Source organism: Rhinatrema bivittatum, chromosome 18 (assembly GCF_901001135.1).
Source record: "Rhinatrema bivittatum chromosome 18, aRhiBiv1.1, whole genome shotgun sequence".
In the NCBI taxonomy this organism is placed as follows: Eukaryota; Metazoa; Chordata; class Amphibia; order Gymnophiona; family Rhinatrematidae; genus Rhinatrema; species Rhinatrema bivittatum.
Window position 1 is genome coordinate 38,000,159 of NC_042632.1, and position 9,122 is coordinate 38,009,280.

A 9,122-nucleotide genomic window follows, 5' to 3' on the forward strand; every position below is an offset into this window, starting at 1 on the left:
ACGATTCGACGCAAGAGGTCGTTCCGGACCCCCGCTGGACTTTTGGCAAGTCTTGTGGGGGTCAGGAGGCCCCCCCAAGCTGGCCAAAAGTTCCTGGGGGTCCAGCGGGGGTCAAGGAGCGATTTCCTGCCGCGAATCGTTTTCCGTACGGAAAATGGCGCCGGCAGGAGATCGACTGCAGGAGGTCGTTCAGCGAGGTCCGGAACCCTCGCAAGATTTCCGGACCTCGCTGAACAACCTCCTGCAGTCGATCTCCTGCCGGCGCCATTTTCCGTACGGAAAACGATTCGCGGCAGGAAATCGCTCCTTGACCTCCGCTGGACCCCCAGGAACTTTTGGCCAGCTTGGGGGGGCCTCCTGACCCCCACAAGACTTGCCAAAAGTCCAGCGGGGGTCCGGAACGACCTCTTGCGTCGAATCGTTTTCGTCTATGGCCGCCGCCATTTTGCGGTGGCCATTTTGAAAAATGGCGCCGGCTGAAGACCTCACGATCTAGTGTGCCGGTTTTCGTGCTCTCCCCCTTCCCCCGATTTAGCCACGGACCGCCGCTACGGAGGACTCCCAGGTAATTTAATACATTTGGGGGGGGGGGTGAGGGAGGGTGAGGGATTTAATTTAAAGGGTTGGGGGTGGGTTTTAGGGGGTTTTAGTGTGCCGCTGGACCACCAGGTAATTTAAGGCATTTGGGGGGGGTTCGGGAGGGGGGGGGATTTAATTTAAAGGGTCGGGGGTGGGTTTTAGGGGGTTTTAGTGTGCCGGCTCACGATTTTAACGATTATGACGATACTTTACACACACAAATGGCAACAATACGATTCCCTCCCCCTCCCAGCCGAAATCGATCGTTAAGACGATCGAGGACACGATTCACATCTCTAGCAACTAGTAACTCAGGGTGAGGTTTTGGTGGGCAGTTTTACATGCACAGTCAGAGGTAGGGGCAGCACAGTAGACATCAGTGAAGATTTTACATGATTTGGAGTGATGACAGGTACACAAAGATGAGATTTGTACAATGAGTTCTCAACCTAGCTTGATGCACTCTCTACCTAGCTGTTATCAACTGGCTCCAGATTTTCAGGACAGGTTGATCCAATCCTGGTTTTACTCCTCTACTTGCAGGTACTTATAGTCTTGCTTTTCTTTGGGAATGCAATAGGAAAATCAGAATAAGTCCCAGCATGCAATGGGGAAAAAAAGCCAGAACTGGATCAACCTGTCCTGAAAATCTGGAGCCAGTTGGCAACCCTACCCCCACCACCACTTCATGGTCCCCTCCCCACCAATCAAGCCAAAAAAATATATGCAGTCTGTATGTTTTCAGGCCAAAGCAGCTTTTTTTTTTTTTCTTTCATCTTTCCTTCTAATGGCATGTGATAGAGTAAAATGGCACAGCTTGGTTTGTGATTTTGGCCATGAGAAAAAAAAAAGTGACAAAATTCACTTCAATTGAGTATAATAGGAGCTGCTTGGCTGCAGCCAGGGACCATCTGGAGATCCTCCTGCCCTCAGCACAAGAAAATAGATTCAGGACTGAAGGAACCAGAAAGCAAATAAAAAGGGCTGGTGGGAAAAGTAACCCCTCGTGGGGCAGTTCATGGGCATTGTAGAGATTGTTAATGAATCATCCTACTGTACATTCTTTTTTTTTTTCTTTCTGCCGTGCCAAAGAAATGTTTTTTTCAAACATCCTGCATATCTCCCACGTTGACTTTTTTTTTTTTTTTTTTTTTTACCATGGCTGCTATTTGGCAAGATCCAAATTGTCCTAGGAATTTGCCTTCCATAACCTTAAAAGAGAAAGAGGACGGCAAAGCAATTCTTTAATGCCCGCAACGGTGGTTGTATGCAGCAATCTTCCTGCCCTCCAAAGGTGCCTAAATTCTGTTAAATTTTATTAAGCTGAGCCCCAGAGATTTCTCTCCTCCCTGATACCACACAACTTTAACAAATACATGACAGCCCAAGGAAGGACTAGTGATCTCTAATGACTATTCAGATCCTCGCTGTATACTCCCTTTATTTCCACGCTCAGCATTCACAAAATAGCCTCACCATGAGGTCTGTCTAATTGCAACCACAAAATTGAGTCGTATTGTGTTGCGGGTTGATGGGTTTTGCCACTTCTTGTTCTCAGTAATGAACTGGGAAAAGGACACACAGGCTTTCCATGTTCGTCAGATGCTAGGTGTGTATATATATATATATATATATATATATATATATGTAAAAAAATGATGAAGCCGCAACAGCAGGGTGAATTCTCAGAAGTGGCAGGTTGGTGTGTGTGTGTGTGTGTAATGTAGAGGAGGGGAGAGAGAGAGAGCAAATTCCAGCAGCTCCTTAGGGATGAAACCCTGCTGAATTACAGAGGTGGGAAAGATCGCTGCTGAAGAGCAAAAAGGAGAAATCTGTCAGGCAGATGCAGGGCTGAGCAGATACAATTAGGACTGCTGACCGCTGTTGCTTTTATTTATTTTTCATCAAGGTGGTATTGAAAGAGAGAATTTACTTACTATTAATTTTTCGTTTTTTTTTTTTAATGCATTTAAGATTTGAGAGTAACACAATGGCATAGTAGATGATGGCAGAAAAAAAGACCAGTTGGTCTATCCATTCTGCCCAGTGATTGCTGTCCACATGCCAAGGATTTATCCCAGATGTCAGTCATACAGTGTGACCACCAGTAGTATATCACTCCTTATCAAAGACATTTTGTATTATCTTGCAAAAAAAACCCCCAAAACTTGACAACAAGGTACCGCTACTTCTTTGCCTCGAGCCGTGTTTCCTCACTTTCACCAAAAAAAAAAAAAGCTAAAGCATGGCCTGTGCCTAGTTCCCTTGTAAGAGACCTTCTGTTATGGTTTGAATACTAGAACTATTGAGCAAAATCTATAATTGTGTGACCTCTGGGCTCTCATCTTCAAGATTTTTACTTCACCTGCACCTCCTCTATATTCTTGCTCTCCCCTATTAATCCTTGTTTCTGCTGTAGACACTACCAGCCAGTGGTGCAGCCATGGGTGGGCCTAGGTGGGCCATGGCCCACCTACTTTGGGCTCAGGTCCAACCAATCAGAGGTGCCCGGAGGCCCGAGAAGAGTAGCCATGCTGCAGGGCCACCATGGAGCTTATTCCGCAGCAGGCTGAGAAGAGGATGCCCTGCCACAGAGCTTATCCCGCAGCAGCCAAAGAAGAAGAGACCGTACTGCAGGGCCACTACAGAGCTCATCCTGTGGTGGTCCAAGAAGGAGGATTTGCAGCAAGAAGGCCTGAAAGAGAGAGAAGCCCTATAGAGAATGTGTACGTATGAGAGAGAACATAGAAGTGAGAAGCCTGTGTTTGTGTGCATATGTGTCAGAATGAAGAGCCTGTGTGTGTGAGAGAGAGAGCATTTGGGAATGAGAGCCTGTGTGTGTGTAAGAGAAAAGGACAGCATAAGGGACTGAGAGCCTGTGGCTGTGTGCGTCTATGAGGGAGTATATGTGTGTGAGAGTGGTAGCCTGCATATGAGAGAGAGCATGTGAGAGGGGAGCACGTGAGAGTAGGTGTATGTGTGGGAGTGGCAGCTTGCATGTGAGAGTGAGAGCCTGTGTGTGTGTGAGAGCGCATGTGATAGTGACAGCCTATGTATGTGGAAGTGAGAGCCTGCATGTGAGAGTTGGAATCTGTGTCTGGGAGTGGAACCCTGGGTGAAAGAGTATGTTTGGGAGTGGGAGCCTGTGGGTGTGTGGGAGTCGGAGCATACATGTGAAAAAAAAGCATAAGTGAGCCTGTTTGTGTGAGAATGTGAGCCTGCATGTGAGAGCTTGTAGGGGAAGGGGTGGGGGAATGGGAACCTGCATCTGAGAGAGAGCATGTGTGAGTGAGAGCAGGAGGCTGTGTGTGGCAATGGGAGCCTGCTTGTGAAAGACAGAGTGCATGTGATAGTGAGTGCAAGAGCCTGTGTGTGTTTGTGGGAATAGGAACGTGCATGTAGGAGCCTGTGAGAGTGAGAACCTGTGTGAGGGTGTGTGTGAGATAGCATGTGAAAATGAGAGCCTGTGTGTGTGTGTGGGGGGGGGGGGGTATCTGTGTGTGAAAGACAGCATGTGAGAGTGAGAGCCTCCATGTGAGAGTGTGTGTGTGGAAGTGGGAGCCTGGGTGAGAGAGAGAGAGAATGTGGGAATGGGATCCAGGCTGTGTGTGTGTGAGAGAGAGAGAGAGAACATGTGAGAGTAGGAGCCTGTATGAGAGAAAGCATGTATGTGTGAGAGAAAGCACATGTATTAGAGATCTTATGTGTGTATATATGATGGAGGAAGAATAGAAGACAGGAGAGAAGAAACAATAAAAGAGACCCTGAAAAAGGAATTAGGAAAAGACAGACAAGGGGATGAGGTTGGTAGAGAGGGCCACTGCAGACATCGACACAGAGCGGGCATCGGTGCTACTGGCCAAAGTAATATCCTTGAGTCCCGGTGCTCCGAGCACTCCCTCTCCGCCTCAACATTTGACTTCTTTAAATGCCGGAGAGGACAAAGCTGAGACTTTCTCTCAGGTGAGCCTATTCTCCCTTTAACATCCAGGGACTCTGGTAATTTTTTGGGAGCCATTTCAGAGGGGATGAGAGGTGAAACAATGGCTGTGGTGGGTGAAGAAGAGCCTAGGTCTGCTTTGAGTTCTATATCCGCCTTGGTGAAACCTGCAGAGATTACACTAAATTCCTTATGGTCTGCCATAAAATCACTGGAAACTGCAATTGTAAATTTGACAAAAATTACCCTGGACTCTAATCAACAATTTTCAAATATTGAAAACTCTATTTCTATAAATAATACTAAGTTGGAGATGATGGAATCACGGATGGGGAATCTAGGGGCATGGCAGCAAAAATCTGCTTGGATGGATATTGTGAACGAGAAAAAGATTGAAAATATTGAAAACTCTTTGAAATATTTAAATCTTAGAGTTCTCAACTTTCCACAAGTGAAAATGATACCAGCATATGATGGGGTAGATTTTATAAAAAAGCGCGCGCGCATACTTTTGTTCGCGCAGCAGGCGCAAACAAAAGTACGCCGGATTTAAATAGATACGCACGTAGCCAATAAAATCCGGGTTTGGCGCACGCAAGGCTGCCCAAAATTGGCAGCCGGCGTGCGCCGAACTGTGCAGCCGGCCTCCATTCCCTCCACCCCTCCCGCACCTTCCCCCTCCCTACCCCAACCTAACCCACCACCCCGGCCCTATCTAAAACCCTCCCTACCTTTGTTGCACAAGTTACATCTGCCCGAGGCAGGCGTAACTTGCATGCGCCAGGCCAGCCGCCGGCGCACCATGGTCCGGTCCTGGGGCTGGTCCGGAGGCCACGACCACACCCCCGGAACACCCCCGATGACACACCGGCCACGACATGCCGCCGATGACGTGCCAGCCGCGCCACACCCCCCTCGACACCCCCCCCCCAACACACCCCCAGGAAAGCCCCGGGACTTACGCGCGTCACGGGGCTTTGCACGCGCCGGCAGCCTATGCAAGATAGGCTCGGCGCACGCAGGGGAGGTTTGGGGTAGGTTTTCGGGGGTTACGTGCGTAACCCTTTGAAAATCTACCCCGATATGTTTAAAGAATACCTTATTCAGATTTTGAAAATGTCTCTGTAAGCACTTCCTGTTATTTCAAAGGTTTATCACCTTCCAGCTAAAGTTAATATTACTACAGGAAATGAGCCGGCAGAGGCATCTCTAAACCTGACAGATGTAATTGAGTCTACATTGGAAACTAATTTCTACAAGATCAACACTTCATGTCTCCTTTGCATTCTCATCAGATCGAGATGCTGTAGTGAGATTATGTGATATTGTCTAGCTTTTTTTCAAGGTGAAAAGATATTGATTTACCCTGATTTGAATAGAACTACCCAAGAAAGGAGGAGAAAATTTCTTGGAATGAAATCTGAGGTGGTAGCCATTGGGGGCAAGTTTCTCCTAAAACTTCCATGTAAATGTGACTTGCAGTATTTAAATCATAAATATGTTTTCTTTGAAGTTTCACAACTTTGCACATTCCTGGACTCTCAGACCCAAGAGGCTACAGCAATGGGCCCGGAGGATGGATAGCATATCAGATGTTAATATCTCTTTAATTACAACCATTTAAAAAGAACCTCGTGGGTTTTTTCCTATATCCGCTTATTGCACCTACTCTCCCACTATTACTTGATGTAGTCAGATAATATAGAATATTATATTCAATTTATAATTCTCTAAAGGAAATTATCTGTATTCAACAACAAAAATTCTTGCTGTATTTTTGAAAATGCATAAATAAATTTAAAAAAAAAAAAGGAAGACAGACAAGGGTGAAAAAAGAGACCGGAACCAACCATTTAGAAAAATGGGGGTCTACTAGCGAAGGTAAAAAAAATATTTTGATTTTCTGTGGTTGGAATATGCCATCTTTGGGAATGTGCATTTCATTTCTTATATATTTGCATTTTGCTTTTTCTTTAGTATTCCACTATTCACAGAGTCTGGTTACTCAGAGTTTCCATTTCAGTCTTATCTGTCTGTTTCTGTTTCTTTGTAAATGGTAGTTTTATTGCAAATTATGCTCCAATCACAAAAACAGACTTAGATACTGACAAACTATAATCCAGTACCGTAACATATATATATATATATATATATATATATATATATATACATACATACATACATACATACACTTGGTTGAAAATTTCTTAATGATAACATGGGGTTTTCTGTTTCTAATTTTTGTAGTACCTTATTCTGTATTAGGTAAGGGTCTGTGTTCTACATGTGCGCCAGAAGTGCAATATTTTAGCTAGCATGTAGTTTCTCTGTAGGGATTTGTAGCAGTCCAACTTTTTGTTTGCCCAGTAGGTGGTGTAATGTTTGCCTTGCTGCCTTTTCATAGATAGGGTTGCTGCTGGTTGAGCCCTGCAAGTTACTGCTATTATGGAATAGTATCTCAAGGCTCTAGGTGTCTTCTTTTTCTTTTTTTGTACGGGTTTGTGTTACTTCACAAAGTGTTTGGAAGTTGAGGGGGTTTGTTTTGCTGTTATCGAGGTGACACCAGAATTTGATTATGTATTTTTTTGCATGTTAAGTTGTTAACATGTTAATATGAACTGTCTTAAGTTTGCTTTCCACCCATTGCAAATCTTAAATTCTTATGATTATTGTTATTTTATTGTACTTATAGCACACAGGGATTGTAGAGCAAACAGGAATACACAGGAAAACATATGTTAGAACAAGGTCTAACCATTTATTGTCTAACCATTTATTCTTTCCTTTCTCTTCCTTCTTCTCCAAGTTCTGCGACCCTTGTTAATTGTAACTATCTCCTTCGGTCACCACAGTTTTGAGTTTGATGTTTATTAATGCACCCCCGTTTCATGTAAACCAGCAAGATATGTGCTCATGATTGCCGGTATATAAAAACCTTAAATAAATAAATAAATAAATAAATAAATAAGGTGTATACCCAGAATGTCTGACTGTTCCCAATAAGATATTGTTCCAAATCTTCATATAGAATAATATTTGTTTTTCAATTTCAAGCTTCCAAGCAATTACATTTCCACAACATGGCCGTGTTTCGCCATGGGGTCTGAGTTGGGAGGGACCCAAAGGAGCAGATTTATATCGTTGTAGTTAATAATATAAATATATAGACCAAAATGTTGAGGTGTCCGGGCAGCATACAGTAAACAGAGGGTTAGGAGAATCACCAAAACATACTTTCAGAGCACTTGCTCAAAAGAGAGTTTAGAAGACCGGGTTCAGCTGCATAGAAGGATGCAGTAGGCATCCTTGTAAAATATCCCCAGTTTTATAATATGCATGCAAATGTACGCCCTTGCACCGGTTTATAAGGTACCATCCCTGCATATAAATGGGCTTTTGAAAATTGCTAAGATATATGCTAATTTTTTACACGCATAAATCCTTTTGAAAATTACCCCTAGAATTTAGATCTTGGGACTGCTCACAGAAGCATCATGTTTATAATATTGATGAGACCTGAAGGATGGCTTTAAAGCAGTGCCTAACTGAGCCTGCTCTGCTTGCTTTGGAAAACGGCCCTCTACATATCAGGTTTCTGATGATCAATACCAGATTTGCAGTTGAATTATGCTATCTGTTCATGCATTACTTATCCATACACTCTGCTTTTATAACTTTTGAGATTTACCAGTGATCTGGACCCCATATAATAATTATGGTTTCAATGTAAATTTATCCCTGATGCAGGCGTTGCTGCCGAAATGTGACCATGTTGGGTTTGTATTTTGATGATATATTTGTTCTTTCGTATAATTTTGTTTTAACTTGTATATTAAAAGTTTATTTTTAAATTGTTTTTATATTTATCATTTATTATTAATTATTGATTGTTTATTTCCTTTACCGTTGGGTTCACCTTATAGATATATAGATATATACTTGCTTTATCTGCAAGTAATTTTTTCATTAAAAACAGGGAAGATAACTTGAAACTCTTTGTGGCCACACAGAGATCTACAATAGAATCTTATAACCCGCATGTATTATAAAATACATAAGAACATGCAATACTGGGTTAGACCAAGCGTCCATCAAGTCCAGCATCCTGTTTCAAACAGTGGCCAATCCAGGCCATAAGAATCTGGCAAGTACCAAAAAACTAAGTCTATTCCATGTAACTGTTGCTAGTAATAGCAGTGGCTATTTTCTAAGACAACTTAATTAATAGCAGGTAATGGACTTCTACTCCAAGAACTTATCCAATCCTTTTTTAAACACAGCTACACTAACTGCACTAACCACATCCTCTGGCAACAAATTCCAGAGTTTAATTGTGCGTTGAGTGAAAAAGAACTTTCTCCGATTAGTTTTAAATGTGCCACATGCTAACTTCATGGCGTGCTCCCTAGTCTTTCTATTATCTGAAAGAGTAAATAACTGATTCACATTAACCCGGTCTAGACCTCTCATGATTTTAAACACCTCTATCATATCCCCCTTCAGCCATCTCTTCTCCAAGCTGAAAAGTCTTAACCTCTTTAGTCTTTCCTCATAGGGGAGCTGTTCCATTCCCCTTATCATTTTGGTCACCCTTCTCTTCTCC